Here is a 20478-nt window from a genome sequence, read left to right on the forward strand (position 1 = left end):
AAGAAACAGACGGGTAAGATTAGTTTTCTCAGTACTTTGACTCTGTAAATGGAGGACAGAAGACTAGATTATCTGCAGATATTTTTCCAGTACACAAGCCACAAGATTTAAAACATATGTATATTGCTGTTTCCTCTCTTTTCAATGATGAAATGATAGATCTTGAAAATTCATGAGAGAGACTACATATATACATATATTCTTTCTTTGCTGCTCCCTATATCTGTCTCTATCATCCTAGCCTACACATTTACCCAAATTCATACAACCGTCTGGGAGAATGACTCCAAAAAATCTATGGTTTATATTATACCAGAGGGTCAACAGGAATACACACACACACACACACACACACACACACACACACACACACATGTCACATCACACACACACACACACACACACACACACACACACACACACGTCACATCACCTTCATTCTCAAGTCTACATTTTATTGTTCTTTCTTGGTAAAGCACTAGCAACATTACTTCTGTGTCTCTATTTTACTAGCTTTTGTTTGATTTTATAAAATAGATTTTAGATATATGTTCTTAACCTGTTTTTTTAATTCTTTTTTTTTTTTTTTTGCCTCCAGAGTTTTTGCTAGGGCGTGGTACCTGCAGTTCAAATCCACTGCTCCTATGGCATTTTTTTTTCCTGTTTTTTGTATAGGTCAGAGAGAAATTGAGGGAGGAGGGGAAGATAGGGAGAAAGATAGATGCCTGTCGACCTGCTTCACAGCTTGTGAAGCATCCCCCCTGCAGGTAGGGGTCCTTTCATGGGTCCTTGTGCGGGTCCTTGTAATTCGTACTTTGTGTGCTCAACTTAACCCAATGCACCTCTGCCTGGCTCCTTTTTTACTAATTCTAAAAGAGAATAAACACACAAGATGAATCCTATGTGCATTTCCTGACTTTTTTTTCCTCTTAAAAGCAAACTTTAGAGAAGTAACATGATAAAATAGGAAGGTATTGAACCTTACTTCCCTAGTTGCTTGGTTTGTAATTTGAGAATGAGACACCTTCTGTGTTTATTATTATGAAGGTCCAATTATGTAGGCTACTTGAAGCTTATTGTAGAGACTAGTCTGCAAGTTCTGAAAAAAATGATAATTTTCAGCTAGCATTAATGAAATAGAGACTGTAGAATAATAGAGGAAGGGGATGTATTTGTCTAGTTCACGCAGTCAGAATGTCTGTTGCATATGAAAGAGTTTCACATGAGAAATACAAAAAATATACAGCAACCACTCTAGTACATGCAATGTCAGGATTCAAACCAGGTACATCAGGGTTGCAAATTTAGTGCCCTACCAGTGAGTTGTTACTCCAGCCATAGGCTTGAGAGTTTTCTTTTCAAGTGACACGATACAATTTAAAACTGATTAGAAAGTGAGAGGATGAGAATTGGGGAATCTTTCAGTTGAACTTTGTATTTGTCTTTATAACAGATAATAGAACCTGATTGGTGGTTGCTGAATTAAGACTAGAGAAGATAGGGGGAATTCAACTGATATTTAAGAGTTAAAGTTGTCTCAAGTTGGCTACTAGGGAGAATTATTGAAGCTAGTAATAGAGAGATAAGGGGTGAAGACACTAAGAGGAAAAAGTTCTGGTCATGTGTGATTTTGCTTTAATTACTGATATGCAACTACGTCCTTGCCTCTGTTACACGTTTCCTTTTTGTCCTAAGTTCATTCCAATTGGCTTTCCAGTGAAGTCATTTTTTACTAACATATCCAGGAACCACAGATAGTTAAGCTTTAGGAAGTAGAAGAGACAATCTAATCCAATACCTGACCTCTTGGATGTGGATCATTGAAGTCAAATATTCCGTTGAACATATTCAACTTCAAGACAAAAATGTTATTGTCTCTCTTGATATCATATAGAAGTAAAGGTGACAATCCTAAATTGAAGATTGTTCCATTACATAGATAAGATTGAAGAACAGAGAAGTGTCAGAAGTTTCTTTTCAATTCACTACTGAGGTCCTGTGATTGATACTGTAATGAGTTGGATTAAAAAAGTGGGTTACATTTGTGAAATATTGAAGGAATTGAAACTGTTTAACATGGAAAAAGGAAAACTACAACACAATATTGCTGACTTGAGTTATTAGTGATGTTCTGAACAAGAGCTCAATGACAAATGTTTCTTTCTCTCCATTGAGGCAAGAGCAAGAGGAAATGGATTCAATACGAAGCCGGATCTATTTAGTGAATTATATTGGAAAGCTTCCTGACCTTGCAGGCTATTTGGCAGAGGAATAGATTACTAAGCCAGGTCAAGGATTCTCTTTCTCCAGAGGAAAAATCAGAAGGATGAAGGGGATTTGGAAAGTCATTAAGGCAGATGAAAATTGATCTTCATTTTAAAGACCAAGCCCCTTGAGGGAGAAATGTCTTGCCTTCAAACCAATGTGAAAGAACCTTTACTCTTAGTTGTGTCTACTTGGCCATTGTAGCTTAAAACCATTTCCTTCTTTCTTCTTTTTAGATGAGGTAGAGTATATAGTTAGCTAGGATGTCTAAAACTGATGGTTACTCTGAAGGTCAATATTAAATTACCATTCACATCCTCTTTGCAGGCAAAATAATCCGCTTTCTGTAGCCTTTTCTCCTAAACATTATTCCCGACAAACACTAGAAGAAGAATTATTCCCTAATTCTTTAATTATATTTGTGGTTATTGTCTAAAAAATCTCCATGATTCCATATTTGCCTAAAACTGAAAGCTTCAGACAAAATATAACCCAATAGGACTTTTTAATATTGAGTATAGTAAGCTAGTTGCTTCTGAGTTGTTACCCTGGTTTGGTGGAGAGTGAGATATACTGACACCAGTTTTAGGGAAATGTACCCTCAGGGCATCAACAACCTTGTAAATCAACATTTATTCAATAGATTGACACAAAAGCTTGAAAGAAAAAAAAAAGGAAAAGAAATGGGTTTGAGCCTCAGATTTTTTTTTTAAACAAAAGACATCATGCAGGTGATGAAGAGAGAGAGGCATGAGGACTAGGCAGTGGCACACCTGGCTAAGCACATATACTACAGCATGCATGGACCCAGGTTCAAGCCTCTGGCCCCCACCTGCAGGGAGAAAGCTTCACGAATAATGAAGCAGGGCTGCAAGTGTTTCCCTTTATCTTCTTACTCTTTATCTTCTCTATCCCTTCTCAATTTCTGTCTCTGTCCAGTAATAAAAATAAATAAATAAATAAATATATTCTTAAAAGGGAGAGAGACATCCTCATCAGGTGTGAAAAATCACACCAAAAGACAGTGAGTTGCAATCTGATCAGGAATGGGCCCATAACATACAAAACTTTAAAGGTAAAGATCAGGGGCCAGTTGAAATGAAGTCTCAGCATCACAATACTATTATAAGTTTATACCTACAACTTCACAACAACAGGAAATGCGGAATAAATTCTGTAGTCTTATAGGAGTTGCAATGACGATCATCTTGACAATCACCTTAGCTTTCTTAGAACATCTGTAGTAGTTACCATATTAAGAATTCAGTTTCTATAGTAACAGACCCTAGAGATAAATCTGGGAAGAAGGATTCCACTTATGACACACAGCTTGCCAGAGTTTGTTCTTCCACCAATCCCTGGGATCTCAAACTTCTAGTCACTGTTGTGGTAGATTTAGCATTGGGGCTATAGCTTCTGCCAGGCACTTGTGAATGCACATCCCTGGCCACTGCCAAGTCCTGGTCAAACACAGATTCCCTGGCCCAAGTTCTCACAGAGCATTAAACATAATGGGAACACAGAAGAAATCATCCACACTGGTGGAACAAGACAGTAGCATGAAATAAAATAAACCCTCAAATTCAACAGAGCTATATACATTTAATAAAGAAGACTTCAAAACTGTGATCCTCAGGATGCTAAGCAAAATAAGAAATCCAGTGGGATTGGGGGGAGGCTTCAACAAAGTAAGAGACAGTATGACAGAAGCTATAACAGAAATCAGAGATTAAAACAAAAAAATGTATTAACCAGGGCCAGGCAGTGGCACACCTGGTTGAGTGCCATGTTATAATGTGCAAAGACCCTGACTTAAGCCCTCAGTGTCCACTTACAGGGAGGAAGCTTCACAGTCAGTGAAGCTTTCACTTCTGTTTGCCTCTGTTTCTACTTTTTTCCTTCCTCACAACAGACAGAATGATCATTTAGAAAGGCACTATTGCTATTGCTAGAATTCGAGCTGGACTCTTCGGTTTATGTTTTGGTTTTTAGAGGGTGCTAGAGAGGGAATGAAAGGGAGAAAATGATAGAGAGAGAAGGAAAGACACCATGAGATAACACAGCAATGCTCTACCTCTCATGAACACATGTGTAGGTGCTCCCATTTGGTGGCTGGGGGCAAAGAGTGTGCTCCCCTTGGTGAGCTAGCTCCTATCTCCCTACTGTATATGTTTTTGGGAATAATTTCACACCTCCTCGAAGTATATGCTCCCACATTACACTGAGCACCAAGGTGCCAATATCCCAGTAGCATAATCCTTCATATCACTTCCAACTTCTCAGTCCTTATCCTTCCACGTTGTCAAATTCAGCTCTGTTGGAATCCAGTGTCTCAGAATTACTTTTTTGTAGAACCTTCTCTGTTTTTTTTTTTCTTTTCACTGTTACAACTTTTGAGTGAGATCCTTTGGTATTTTTCTCCCATCCCTTGTCACCAGGGTTATCATTGCTAGTGCTCATTGCCTGTAACATTCCACTATTCCTGGAAAACAGTTTTTTCAATAGAGGGTGAGAGATGGAGAAATAGAGGAAGATAAAGGAAGGAAGAGAAAGAGACAGAAAGGAGAGACATCTGAAATGCTGCAGGTGGGGACTAGGGATTTGAACACAGGTCTTTCTATATAGTAATGTGGGCTTTTTACTTTTAACTTATTTTGCTTAGCTCAACCCCTCCAGTTTCATTCATGTTGTAGTAATAGTGAAGGCATCATCTTTACTTATATCTGAATGGTATTACACTGTATATACTTTGGCTTCTTTATTAATTTGTTCTTGGGTACTTGGTTTTTTCCATATCTTGGCCACTGTAAACAATGCTGCAATGAACACAAGCATAACTAAATCTTCTTGGATTTGTATGTTTTAGAACTTCAGGTAAATATCCAGGAATAGGATTGCTGGGTCATATTAAAAAGACTTCCTAATGAATGAGAGAAAACATTGACATATCATGTATCTGGAAAAGCTTTGATATCCAAGATAAAATTCAACAACAACAAATCTAATTCCCAATTAAAAAAAACAGGGAGAATTACAGTGTAGATAATTAATCAAAGAAGACATTCAGATTAATAAATAGGCACATGGGGAAATATTCAATATCCCTAACTACCATAAAACACGATTCAAGACTATAATGATATCATTCTATGCCTGTGAGAGTGGCCTAAATCAACATGGACAGGAAAAAAAGTGCTGGTAAGAATGTGGAGAAAAAGGAGCCCATGTATGCTATTGGTCAGAATATAAATTAGGTCAGCTCCCACAGAAAATAATTTGGAGATTTCTCAAAATATTAAAGCCCAATTATTAGAGCAATGTGTGGTATTCTATAAGTCTGAATCTGTGCTGTGTTTAAGGCATTTTTCTTAACTTTGCTACACCATTTTATCTTAACATGTGCTCACTACTCCAGTGTTAATTGCTATCTTGAATATTCCAGATGTAATTCCCTCAAATAGCTCTGCTGTTTCATCTGTCCAAAATATTCTTTCTTTAGGTGTCCATAGAGCTACTACTTGCACTGTTTACACATTCCCACTCATACATCATTTTATCAGGGAACTCTTGACTTAGTTCCACTATCCTATGTTTTGACTCTTCCTCTCCATTCTGGCATAAGGTGGAAGTCAGGAATCACATATCCTTTCCAACTTGGAGTTTCCTGAATTCATATGAATTCATCTGGTTAACAGGATATAAATAGAAGTGACATGTGGAAGCATTGAAGTATCTATGTGTAATACTCCACATTTTCCCTCCTTCCTGCTTTGATAACCTTCTGAATAGCCTGTCACTGAGAATCTCTGAATTTTAACAATGTAGTGTGATACTCCTCCAAAGGAAAATCACTGGGCTAAGGACTAAACAATAAGTGTGATAGGTAATAAGTCACAGAGATATAAGTGTCTGCTCCTAGAGTATAATTTTGGCTGTTGGAAAAGTCTTGACATATCTTTCTGCATTTTTGATGGCTGTTGGAAAAGTCTTGACATATCTTTCTGCGTTTGTGATGCAAAAATGCATCATGACTTTTAAGACACCATATTATAATTTGTCCTAGTTTACCACCTACTTTTCCTCTTTCCTGACAATGTGATTACTCTTTCTCATTTAAAATATAGGTAGAATCTTGGTGTGTATTTATGACCAGTATTTGTCAAGTATTGGATGTTCTTTCGAAAGTGATTTGTGTGAGTGCTGACGAAGCTAGGAGAAAAGGTCATACTGAGAAAGACTGAGCCTCTCAGTCATTCAGAAAGTAGATCATTACATATGTAGCTTAGTTTTTGCAGTGTGTGTTCTGTATATCCCTTCCAATTTAGAACTTCTTTACTCATTCTGAGAAAGGCAAACATTTCAATAAATAACTCAACAAAGAGGAAAGCAATTTGCCTAAACCCGCACAGGAAGTCACTAGCATACAGGAATAGAGTAACAAGTTTCCTGACTCCCTCTCTGCTGATGCCACTAAACAATTTCTCAAAGCATTTCAAAAGTCTCATTTTCTTTTCTTTTATATTTGTAAAAAGGAAACACTGACAAAACCACAGGATAAAAGGGGTACAACATCATACAATTCCCACCACTAGCTCTCCATATCCCATCCCCTCCCTTGATAGCTTTCCTATTCTTTAACCGTCTGGGAGTATGGACCCAAGGCCATTGTGGGATGCAGAAGGTGGAAGGTCTGGCTTCTGTAATTGATTCCCAGGTGAACACGGGCATTGACTGGTCAATCCACACTCCCAGCTTCTCTCTCTCTTTCCCTAGTAGGGTGGGGCTCTGGGGAAGCAGAGCTGCAGGGCACATTAGTGGGGTCATTGGTCCAGGGAAGTCTGGTTGCATCCTGCTAGCTTCTGGAACCTGGTGGCTGAAAAGAGAGTTAACATACAAAGCCAAACAAATTGTTGAACAATCATGGACCTAAAGGCTGGAATAGTGCAGATGAAGAGTTGGGGGGTGGGTCCTCCATTTTGTAGATAGGTAGTAGGCATTTCTTATATTCTAAAGGTCCTGTGGCTATACTAGTTTGTTCATTTTTTTCTCTGAGCTTGAAATATGATATGCAGGTAGATCCAATTTATTGTCTGGGAAGATGATATCATGGCTGGAAAAGGAACAGAAAGCTGAATCAGGGAAGACATTAGCTCCCTAATATGGGAAAGGGGTATGTATAAGAGGTTACATAGGCTCCTAAATTGAATATGGGCCACAGACCAAATCAAATCGATGGGGTTTACAGTCTCATTTCAAAGTAAACTGAAGTCTTTTCATGAAGTCTGTGCCTCTGAAATATGCTTTTTAAAGGAAAAATACTTTGAAAAAAATGATAGAAATAAAATATTGCAATTGCTAAAACTACTTTTTTGTTTTTGTCTTCAGATTCACTCCTCCAGGTTGGTTTTTTCATATAGAAAGTGAGAGGCAGAGAAAAGAGGGAAAGACACCACAGCACAGAACCAGATTTTGAGTTATTTTGCCCTAAGTGCCAACTTTTTGGCTCTGTATTTTCATTCTATCTGTTACCTTTCCTTGGCACAAAGCAGGGAAGAAGCCATTCAATTTGAGGGATTTTTGTGTCTGTCTAGTGCCATACTATATTGACTTATTTTAGCACTAGTGAGTGAGTGAAATATGGGCTTTATAGAGGAAGCAGAAGGTTCCTGCTGTCTTAGGATGAAAGAAGGCAATAGATAGTTATTGCTATAATCAAATTATTTGGCAATTGGCTTAACTGAAAATACCATTGTTAGGATTTGCTGTATTATACATGACATCATCATAATTTATGTCATTTGACGGTATTTATATATTGTTGTATCTTATAAAGTAACACAACTGGTTGCTTCTGTTCTCCTTAGTCTAAGCTTTAGGAGGGTCAAAATTTCAAATAACAAGTTACTGTTAGAAATGTATTAACAATTTGAGCCCACTGTTCAAATTCAGTCTGATTACCAGTTTGAAGTGTTATGTGCTTAGATTGAAAAAAACATATACTCAGCCTAAGGTCTGTGCATTAAAAAGTTTGAGACATTCAATTTTCCCCCTCTCATATGAATTAAATAGTGATTTATGAGTACAAGTTAATAGAAGTGTGCAACAACACCATTCCCACCACCAAAGGACCCTGTCCAGTCCCGCCCCCCCCCCCCCCCAATGAAGCTGAACATCTATCCTTACCCTCCACCCAGAGATTTTTACTTTGGTGCCCTTCTCCAAACTCAGTCAGATTCTGCTTTGAGTTTCCCTCTCTACTCTTCTTTCTCAGCATTTGTTTATGAGTAGGATCATCCCATACTCCTATTTGTCTTTCTGACTTACCTCATTTAACATAATCAATTCTAGCTCCTTCCAAGATGGGTCAGAGAAGGTGAGTTCATTGTTCTAAATAGCTGCATGGTATTCCATTGTGTATATATACCATAGCTTTATCATCCATTCATCTGTTGTTGTGCACCTGGGCTGCTTCTAGGTTTTAGCTATTACGAATTGTGCTGCTATGAACATAGGTGTACACATATCTTTTCGGTTGGTTGTTATGAAGTCCTTGGTGTATATCCTTAGGAGAGGAATTACTGGGTCTTATGGAAGGTCCATGTCTAGCCTTGTGAGAGTTCTCCAAACTGCTCTCCACAGAGGTTGGACCAATTTACATTCCTACCAGCAGTACAGAAGGGTTCCTTTATCCCCACAGCCTCTCCAGCATTTGTTGCTGCTATCCTTTTTGATGTATGTCATTCTCACGGGAATGAGGTAATATCTCAATGCTTTCTATTTTCATTTCTCTGAAAATCAGTGACCCGGAGCAATTTTATATGTGTTTGGATCTCTTCTGTAGTGAATATTCTGTTTAAATCCTCTGCCCATTTTTGGATGGGGTCATTTGCTTTTTTGTTGCTAAGTTTGGTGAGCTCTTTGGTTATTAGTCTCTTGTCTGATGCACGGCATGTGAAGATCTTCTCCCATTCTGTGAGAGGTCTCTTTAGGTGATGGTTTCTTTTGCTCTGCAGATCTTCAGTTTGATCTACATCAAATCGAATTTACATCCATTGATTTGTTTTTGTGTTAGTCTTCCTTGCAATTGGGTTTGTATCATCAAAGATGTCATTGATGGGAAATTGTGCCACCAATGTTTTTCTCTACGTACTTGATAGTTTCTGGTCTAACATCCAGGTCCTTGATCCATTTGGAGTTTATTTCTGTTTCTGGTGAGATAGTGGTTCAGTTTCACTATATATGTTTCAACCCACTTTACCCAGCACCATTTATTGAAAACAGCCTCCTTCCTCCATTTAATATTTTTGACCCCTTTATCAAAATTTCATTGCCCATAGCTGTGTGGGTTTAGTTCTGGGCTTTCGACTCAGTTACACTGGTCTGTGTGCCTATTTTTGTTCCAGTACCAGGATGGATGTTTTGATTATGATGGCCTTATAGTTTGAGATCTGGGAGTGCGATGCCTCCATTTCTGTTTTTTTCCCTTAAGATTGCTATGGAGATTCTAGGTATTTTCTGGTTCTACATGAATGATTCTAATTTTTGCTCTCTTTTGTTAAAGAAGCTTAGTGATGCTTTGATGGGTATTACATTAAATTTGAATATGGATCTGTGAGAATATTCATTTTGATTATATTAATTCTTCCAACCCATGAACATTAGATGTTTTTCCATTTCTTGGTAACATTTTCTATTTCTTTAAATAGCAACTCATAGTTTTCAGTATACAAATTGTTCATTTCTTTAGTCAGGTTTATTCCTAGATATTTTATTGATTTTACTGTGACTATGAATGGGAGTGATTTCTGGACTTCCTCTTCTTTGGACTTAATGTTTGCATAAAGAAATTCCACTAATTTTTGTACATTGATTTTGTAGCCTGACACCTTGATATATTGCCTAATGATTTCCATAGCTTTCTGCTGAATTCTTTAGGTCTTTCTATGTATACTATCATATCTGCAAATAGTGAGAGTTTGACTTCTTCCCTTCCAATCTGTATTCCTTTGATTCCTTTCTCTTGCCTGATTGCTATGGTGAGAACTTCTAATGCTATGTTGAAGAGTACTGGTGATAATGGACAGCCCTGTCTAGTCTTTGATCTGAGAGGTAATGCTTTCAACTTCTGTCCACTGAGTATGATGTTAGCTGTAGGTTTGCTGTAGATGGAATCCACAATCTTGATAAATTTTCCATCTATTCCCCTTTTTTGTAGTGTTTTGAGCATGAATGGGTATTGGATTTTGTCAAAGGCTTACTCTGCATCTATTGAGATAATCATGTAGTTTTTGGTTTTGCTTATATTGATGTGGTGAATGATGTTGATTCACTTATGTATATTGAACCAGCCTTGCAGTATTGTAATAAATTCCACTTAGTTGTGATTAACAACCTTTTTGAAACTGTGCTGTATCTGGTTGGCTAGGATCTTGTTCAATATTTTGGCATCTATGTTCATCAGAGATATTGTTCTGTAGCTTTCCATTTTTGCTGTATTCCTATCTGGTTTTGGTATCAAACTGATCTTGCCTTCATAGAAAGTGAAAGGGTGTGTTCCTGTTTCTTCAGTGTTTTGGAAGAATTTTATAAGTATTAACTGTTTGCTGATGGTTTTGTAGAATTCGTCTGCAAAACCATCTAGACCTGGACTTCTGTTTTTGGGAAGATTGTTAAACTATTTTAATTCCTTTGTCTGTGATTAGTACATTTAGGTTCTATAGTTCTCCCTGGTTCAGTTTTGCAAGGGTATATGTTTCTAGGAATTCTTCCATTTCTTCCTTATTCTCTAGCATGGTGGCATATAGTTGTTTATAGAAGTTTCACATGATTTTTTGGATTTCTGTGGTGTTTGTTGTGATATATCCTCCATAGTTTACAATTCTATTTATTTGAGTCTTCTCTTCCCCCCCTTTTTTTAAATGTCTCTGACTAAGGGTTTGTCAATTTTGTTTTATTTTTCAAAGAGCTAACGTTTGACTTCATTGATTTTTTTGCATCATTCTCTTACTTTCAATGTTGTTAATTCCTCTCTAATTTTGGTGATTCCAGTCCTTCTGGATGCTTTAGAGTTCCTTTGTTCCTCCTCTTCTAAGTCTTTAAGATGAGCAGTGAGTGAGGCCGTTTATTTGAGGTTTTCTTGTTCTCTAATGTGTGCTTGTATGGCTATGAGCTTCCCTCCCAGTACAGTACTGCTTTAGCTGTGTCCCATATATTCTGATAGCTCTTGTCTTCATTTTCATTTGTTTCTTGAATTTCTTGCTTGAGGTCCTTCTTGACCCAGTGGTTATTAAGCAGTATGTTGTTGAGTTTCCAGGTTGTGTGACTTTCAGTAATCTTCTGTCTGTTATTGAGTGTTAGCTTTACTCCACTGTAGTCTGAGAAGATGCTTGGGATGATTTCAATGCTCTTGAATTTGTTGATACAGTCTTTATGACCTAACATGTGGCTTATCCTTGAGGATGTGCTTGTGGATTTGAAAAGAATGTGTATTCTAGCTTCTTGTGTTGAAAAACTCTGAAAATGTCCAGGAGGACTAGTCTATCCACCTCTTTGATTAATTCTTTTGTTTCTTTGTTGATTCTCTGCTTCATTGATCTGTCAAAGTGTGAGAGTGGGTTATTGAAGTCTCCTACTATTGTTGTATTTCTGTGGCTCTTTCAGTAAGTGTTTGATGTATTTAGATGGGACCTAATTGGGTGCATTGATGTTAATAATTGTTAAACTTGCTTGCTTGATTGATTCTCTGATCATTATGTAATGACTTTGCCTATCTTTTTTTTACTTTATTTAATTTAAAGCCCATTGTGTCAGAGATGAGAATGGCTATTCCTGCCCTTTTTCTTTTTTTTTTTTTTTTTATATTTTATTTTATTTATTTATTCCCTTTTGTTGCCCTTGTTGTTTTATTGTTGTAGTTATTATTGTTGTTGTTGTCATCATTGTTGGATAGGACAGAGAGAAATGGAGAGAGGAGGGGAAGACAGAGAGGGGGAGAGAAAGATAGACACCTGCAGACCTGCTTCACCGCCTGTGAAGCGACTCCTCTGCAGGTGGGGAGCCGGGGTTCGAACCGGGATCCTTATGCTGGTCCTTGTGCTTTGCGCCACCTGCGCTTAACCCGCTGCGCTACAGCCCGACTCCCTCCTGCCCTTTTTCATGGTCCATTATCTTGTATGATAGTTTTCTATAGTTTTTCACTTAAGTCTGTTTGTCTTGTTGGGTTAGGTGGGATTCTTGCACACAGCATATGGTTTGGCTGTGTTTTCTGATCCATCCTCTCACTCTGTGCCTTTTGATGGGTGAATTTAAGCCATTGACATTTATTGATATTATAGATTTATGGTATTGCAGTGCTATTATTCAACAATGTTTTATTTGCTGTGATATATGGCAAGTATTTTGGGATGCTCTCTTTTATAGGAGGATTTTTAGAACCTCTTTCAAGGCAGGCTTGGTGATGGTTGTATTCTTTAATTGTTGACTGTCTGAGAAGGTTTTCATCCCTCTATCTTGTCTGAATGAAAGTCTGGCAGGATATACTATCCTTGGTTGAAATCCCTTTTCATTGAGAGCTCAGTAGGTATCTTGCCATTCTCTTCTGGCTTTTAGAGTTTGAGTGGAGAAGTCTGCTTATTGTCTTATCTGTTTTCTCCTGTATGTGACTTTTTGTTTTTCTCTTGCAGCCTTTAGAATCCTTTCTTTGTCCTTGCTTCTTTTCATTGTAACTATGATGTGTCTTGATGTCTTTGGGTCTGAGTATTCTGTATGGGACTCTCTGGGTCTCTTGAATCTTAATGTCCTTTCTGTTGTTTAGGACTGGGAAGTTTTCTTCTATTATTTCCTCTAGGATGTTTACTTCTCCTTACTCTCTTTTTTCCTCTGGTAGGCCAATTATGAGAATGTTACTTCTTTTGAGATCATTTCATATGTCTCTTTTGTTGCTTTTAGTGTCTCTCAATCTCTTTTTTAGCTCTTTTACCTCCTTCTTAATTTTCTTTAGCTCATCCTCTGGCTAATTCTGTTTTCTGCTTCTGTTAATCTGTTTTCCCTTCCCTCAGTTTCCTTTTCAGTTCAGTTACATTATTAGCTTGTTCTGCTAGTTGTTCTTTTAGCTCAGCTATTTCAGCTTTCAATTCTCTATCTCAAGTTAGCTGGTATTTTCCTTGAGGCTCTCACCTGTTGTTTTCTTAGTTCTCATAGCCTTTTCCTCAGTAGTTGTCCTCATTTCTGTGATTAATAGGTCAATTATTGTTTGGATACTTTTCCTATCTATAATTGTTTCTGACTTATTTGGAGTTTCTTCTGGAGTCCTGTAATAGTTCATTATGATAGCATTTTTATTTGCTCTTGATTTAACTTTTTTTTTTTGGTGTGGTTTGTATTTTTCTGTCCTGTTTTTTTTTTTTTTTTTTTTTTTTTTTTAGTTGTTGTGTTGTGCGAGTATAGGCCACACTAGAGTCTTTTCTCAGATGAAGTCTCAAACCTCAGAAAGTACAATAGCAGCTGAAGCAAAGATTAATACAGTTCAGCCAAAGCCAGTTAGCTATGCAACACCTCCACTCTAAAAACAAAAACAAACAATACAAAAACAAAGAGAAAAGAAGCAGAAGAAGAAGATGATGAAGGAGAAGTAAATGGAAAGGCAAGAATAGACAATTATGAAAAATAAGCTGCCAGTTATATATTCTAGAGATAGTGGGAAGAGAGAGGGAACATAAGAGGAAAGAGACACAGGGATAGAGAGAGAAAGAGAGAGAGAGAGGGGAAGAAATAGTCCACTGTTAGACTTCTACAAGATGATTCATGATCTAGTGCCAGTGAATTAAAAAGGAAGAAGAAAGAAAGGAAGAAAGGAAGAAAGAAAGAAAGAAAGAAAGAAAGAAAGAAAGAAAGAAAAACAGTGAAAGGAAAGGGATTTTTCATATCAGTTTTAAGGAAAGAAAAAGAAAAGTGGAGAAACGAGAGTGAAAGAGGAGCGAGTTTCTCCCAGAATGTGTAGCACACCCATTCACCTATCAATGGAAAAAGCAAAGCGCAACAGCTAATTTTGCTCAACCTGAAGAGGAGCAAAGAGACAAAAAAAAAAAATTATAATAGAATAAAATTAAATAAAAATCTCTAACAGTCTGCAGATTGAACCAGTACAGATTGGTTCTACACAGCCTCAATTTCTTCCTAAATCATTCTAAAAATAAGCAATTATAAGAGGTAAACTCAAGGTTAGAGGAGAAACATAGGTATTTTACCCCAGGCAAGACCAAGGCCCTGATTGGTCAGGTATTCTGTCAGTTAGATAGAACTCCAGCTTTTTTCAGTATCTTTTGAATGACACCCCTTTGAAGGACACCCCTGCTGATCTAGGAATCTTGATAAAGAAATGATCTCCACAGGAGTCCTACCAGGAGTAGCTGGTGTGTGGGTTGGGAACCAGAAAACTCCCAGCCAGCCTCCCTGTTTCCTTTGTAGTTTTTAGACCTCTGTTTGCCAGCCCAAATTTGAATTATATGACTCTTCTTTAGTTCCTGTCTGCCCAGTCAGTGCACCCCTATCCCACTACTGACCCAGAACTCCTATTCTCACCCTAACTGCCCAGTTTTGAAGCAGCCTCCTTGCAAAGCTCATGCCAGGTATTGTTTCTGCATTGCCATCTTGACTCCACTTCCGCAGAGATCCTTCTTATAGTAAATTTTTATAAGTGAGCTATGTCACTTTGAGCTCCAAAAAAAAAACTAGTTTCTTTTCTTAGTGCATAAGTAATTATTAAAATTCTGAATGTTGTTTTAAAAAAAAGTTATATAATAAGACACTGGTTATGTCTGAATAACATTGTTTATGTACTTTACTGTATCAGATGCTTTTAAATGATTTCTATAGTATATTTTATACTATGTGCATTTAAACTTATGGTTTATTTATTTATTTAGTACTAGAATTGCTAAAGCAGAGTGCTGTGTATGTATCTGGGTTAGGTATGGGAGCAGGGACTTCACACATGCAAGTTATGTACTCTATTTCTTGAGCTACTGTGACAACCCTCTTGTGTCCAATATAACATAGTAAAAGTTAGCTTTTTAAAAATAAATTATATAGAAAAAAGACATAAGAACTAAACAAAACAACAATAATGTCTAGAATTCTAAGGCCAATTTGCAATTCCAAGAAGGTAAGGAGTAAAGTAGGGGTGAAGGAGAGGGCTATACAACATAAATCAGGACAGAGGACCTCCATGTCAATTTTCAGTGCTGTGCACTTAAGTCTATGTCATGTTATAAGGCAATGATAATTCAATTAGAAATTGGATTATTGATAATATTCCCTGCTTGTTACCTCTTAGTAGAGAAATATAATTCTGATAGACCTCCTTTATGAAAAATAGCTGTTACTTATGCAAATTTGCAAATTAAGATATTTTGAAATGTCTGTATCATTCACTATTGTTAGGCACTATTTTATAGTTGATGAGTTGAACTTGTTATGGTCAAATACTTTAATAAGTGGACTCATTCAACATGTTCATTTTATACAAAAGCTTCTTTCACTCAGAATATCTCTGATATTTAGTTTATACAGTTATATTTTTTTTCAAAACTAAAATGAAACCAACAAAAGTAAGTCATGAATGAAGTCCTCCAGTGATTAAAAAAAAAAAAAGGCATTACTGAAATTGATTGCCTCAGAAAAACACCAGCAATACAATCTAGTATTCATTTGGGGATATATAAAAATTTTTCTTCAAGAGAATAAACTTGGGAATATTCCATGAATCAGACTGACACTGAAAGGTACCAAACTCATTCCTGTTTTTCTCTGTGCCATGTGGACTTGCAGGAGGGAGTTTGTTCTGGAGTTAAAGGCAAAATGTTCTTTGTGAAGTCATTGGGAGTTCCTGCTCAGATGAGGCCTGTCCTGTGAGGGATGAAGCAAAAACCAGACACAGACAGAGCCTCATCCTTTGCCACATTTCAAAACCGTGCATCTGGTTTCAATGATGGGTACCAAATCATTTGTCTGGATATTTTTTAAAATCATTTCTAAAGTGTGAACCCTCATACATGTGAGAAGCAAAAGGACACATTGAGAAAATATTGTAACCCCTTGTTTTCATGATGAAACTGCAGTCACAGCTCCAGAGACTGAACAAAATTGAGTTTTATTGCTGAGCACATGTATTTATTTCAAATTTCATTTCAAGTGCTTCAAGTTTACTTTGACTGACCTTATGCAAACATATGATTTAGATCTTTAAGTAAAAGCTACAGAAGCTCTGCCAGGCTCCATTATTTAGTCTTGAAACTTCCATTATTTCCAGACATCCCAAAGGTAGAAGCTGCCAAGAAATGGGAGGAACAGAAGGCCCTATCAAGAGGTGTCCTGCCAAGGAGATGACAAGACAGATATAATTTCAACACCATTCTAATTTGCTTTGCTGACCAGAAGGGGAAGATTCCAGCTTTCTCCATCAACGAAATTCTCTGCAACTGAGAACTCTATTTTAAATCCTGTCAGCTAAATTCTCCTCCTACTCTCCACGCATGTCTATATATTCTAGGTGGAAAATGCTAGTTAAAATTTGAATTGTTTTGTATAGATAGATAGAAAGAAAGTGAGAAAGTGTGTAGTGTCCTTAAGAATAAAACAAATATTTCTACATTATAAAACTCAGTTACAGTCATTTTAATTAAATTAATGCAAATATAATTTTTTGAAAATGTTTTTAAGTAATATGGAGCTCTAGGCTGGATATAAAAATGATTTCCTAATGAGGAATTTCTCTGTCCCTAGACACATTAAGGTATTAATTTTCATCTATCTGATATAGGATGATATGACTTATGGTAAGATATAGGACTAGATGACATAAAATTTCTTAGGTGATATTTATAAATCCATTGAAATTAAGCAAATTTAATTTTACAAATCATTCTTGAATCACAAAATATCAGCATATTTCTGTAATAGCAACAATGTAAATTGTAAAAGTATGGAATTTCCTGGCAGTATTAAAAATTGTTTTAATTTCTATTCTGCTGTAGATATTAAATAATAAATTTGGGTTGATCTATTGACTTTTGATGAATTTGGAGGAAAGGTTAACTCTTAATAAAGTTGATATTAAAATTCTACATTTTTATTTTAATGTAGATACTTTCCATCTTAATTTTTCATTGGTAACTATTCTTTTTTGCTCCTTGTAGACATTTTATCTAGCTAATTGTACACTAGACACTAAATGAAGCTTTTTGCATTTTATCTTCTGCCTCTGTTAATTCACTCACTCAGCGAATATTTATTGAGTAATGTTCATGTGCCAGATCTTGAGGCAGAACAGCTATTAGATTCCTGGAGATTTTATTCTAGCAGGAATTATTTTTTACTATTATTTAGAGGTAAACTGTTGCTGGTTGTACATTAGTCAACCAAAATAGAAAGCACCATAAGAATCAAAGGACTTTAAAAAGCCAACACAAATGTATCCAGACTGAATCAAAGACAGATTTAAGCCCATCCAGTAAAATAGTAGAACTATGAGTGCAACACACAATAGGGTTGCTTCTCCCCCAAATGTTCATAATTCAGCAGGATATTTTTCAATAACTACACATTAGTAAAGACTTAAGTAGAAAAATTACTTGTTTTGGTTTATATATATTTTTTCTATTATTGCCACCTCTTAAACCAGACTTCCCCATTTCTTTTTTTATCCTATTCTATAAATTTTGTCCATAATTTTGAATGAATTTGATAATCAGTTGAAGAGAATTTACTTCTCAATTTATTATTATTATTAATTATTTTATTGCCACCAAGGGTATTGCGGGGTATTCGTATCTACACAAGTAGTCTACCACTCCTGGTGAACACTTTATTATTAATTAACAAATTAAAACAGAAAGAATGTAAAAGGAAAGGAGGTCAGAGAGCAGGATAAAGAGAGATACCTGAAGCACTGCTTCTCTGCTCCTGAAACTTCCCCCTTGGAGATGGGGACCAGAAGCCTCAGCCTTGTGATGTGTATGCTCAACTGATGTGCCTATATTCTACCACCTTTAATAAATGAAGGTCAGTGAAACAATTTTCCCACCTCAAGATTTTTTTTTTAATTTAATATTGATGGGAGTCGGGCGGTAGCGCAGTGGGTTAAGTGCATGTGGTACAAAGCACAAGGACCAGTAGTAAAGATCCTGTTTGGAGCCCCTCCCCACCTGTAGGTGTGTCGCTTTACATGTGGCGAAGCATGTCTGCAGGTGTCTATCTTTCCCTCACCTTCTCTGTCTTTCCCTCCTTTCTTGATTTCTCTGTCCTATCCAACAACAATGACAGCAACAACAACAATAATAATAACCACAACAATGATAAAACAACAAAGGCAAGAAAAGGGGAAAAAATGGCCTCCAGGAGCAGGGATTCATGGTGCAGCCCCAGCAATAACCCTGGAGGCAAAAAAAAAAAAAAAGAAAGAAAGAAAGAAAGAAAAAAAGAAAGAGAAAAAAATTAATATTGATTATACAAATGTAACTAATTTACAAAATTGGGAGTTGGGCTGTAGCGCAGCGGGTTAAGCGCAGGTGGCACTAAGCACAAGGACCCGCATAAGGATCCTGGTTCAAGCCCTGGCTCCCCACCTGCAAGGGTGTCGCTTCACAAGCGGTGAAACAGGTCTGCAGGTGTCTATCTTTCTCTCCCTCTGTCTTCCCCCTCCCCTCTCCATTTCTCTCTGTCCTATCCAACAACAATGACAACAATAATAACTACAACAATAAAACAACAAGGGCAACAAAAGGGAATAAATAAATAAAGATAAATATAAAAAAACAAAATTACAAATACATTTTGAAAAATTATAAAAATTCTCTGAGGAAATACAGTTAATTCAAACCAAAATTTATTTTCTTAATATTTTCCTTAAACCAGTTTAACTTTCAAATGGATTTGATCCCAAGATACTTTATCTATGTTGCTTTTTGCAAACTATATTGCTAACATTTACAAAACTGTTACTGATAATACTAATTATGAAAGTCATTTTACTAGAATTCTGAATAAATTTTCGAGAATGTGGGTTGATTACTTAAACCATAAGTTTCATGTCTTTCAGATGAAAGGTTCCTATGTTAGGGAGGGAATCCTCCCACACCTAATAATTTATTTTGCACTTAAATTATCTTTGTGTATGCATATAAATATGTAACTTTCATTTAGTAAGTGCCTAGGTTATTGTTTTCTTATCTGTGTTTCCAACTTTCAATGACAAAATTTTTTTTAATATTTATTTTATTTATTTATTCCCTTTTGTTGCCCTTGTTGTTTTATTGTTGTAGTTATTATTGTTGTTGTCATTGTGGGATAGGACAGAGAGAAATGGAGAGAGGAGGGGAAGACAGAGAGGAGGAGAGAAAGATAGACACCTGCAGACCTGCTTCACCGCCTGTGAAGCAACTACCCTGCAGGCGGGGAGCCAGGGTTCGAACCGGGATCCTTATGCCGGTCCTTGTGCTTTGCGCCACCTGTGCTTAACCCGCTGCGCTACAGCCCGACTCCCTCAATGACAAAATTTTTCAGGTTCATCTCTATACATGGCATACAGGTCAGTTTTATAGCTCAATCTGAATATATCTTTCTTTGATAAGTTTGGTATAGCAACTAGAGAAATAGCTCACAGTATACTGATTCATTGTATTTTAGCTTGCTTATTTTAAGCTAGATCAATTATTTTGCCTGAAATAATTATTACTGCATTGTTTGTAACAATATTAGTTTTATTACTATTGCACTTTTGCATTTCCTTTCCTTTTTTTTTTTCTTTTTGAGATAGAACTTGAGAGGAAATGAGAAATAGAGAGAGATAAACTCTGCCAAATAATTACTGGAAATCATCAATAAATTCAGTAAAGTAGCAGGTTACAAAAATCAATGCTCATAAATCTGTGGCATCTTTTTGTACGAAAGATGGGCCAGAAGAAAGGGAAATCAAGGATGCAATTCCATTTACAAATGAATCCAAAAAGTTAAAATACTTGGGAATAAATCTAACAAAGGAGTGAAGGATCTTTTCAATGAAAACTATAAAACATACAAGTCTTTCACTTCTTTGGTCAACTTTATTCCTAGGTATTTGATTGATTTTGCTGAAACAGTAAATGGGAGTGATTTCTTGATGTCTTCTTCTTCAGATTTAGTGTTTGCATAAAGAAATGCCACTGATTTTTGTACATT

Source organism: Erinaceus europaeus, chromosome 1 (genome assembly GCF_950295315.1).
Source record: "Erinaceus europaeus chromosome 1, mEriEur2.1, whole genome shotgun sequence".
Lineage (NCBI taxonomy): Eukaryota > Metazoa > Chordata > Mammalia > Eulipotyphla > Erinaceidae > Erinaceus > Erinaceus europaeus.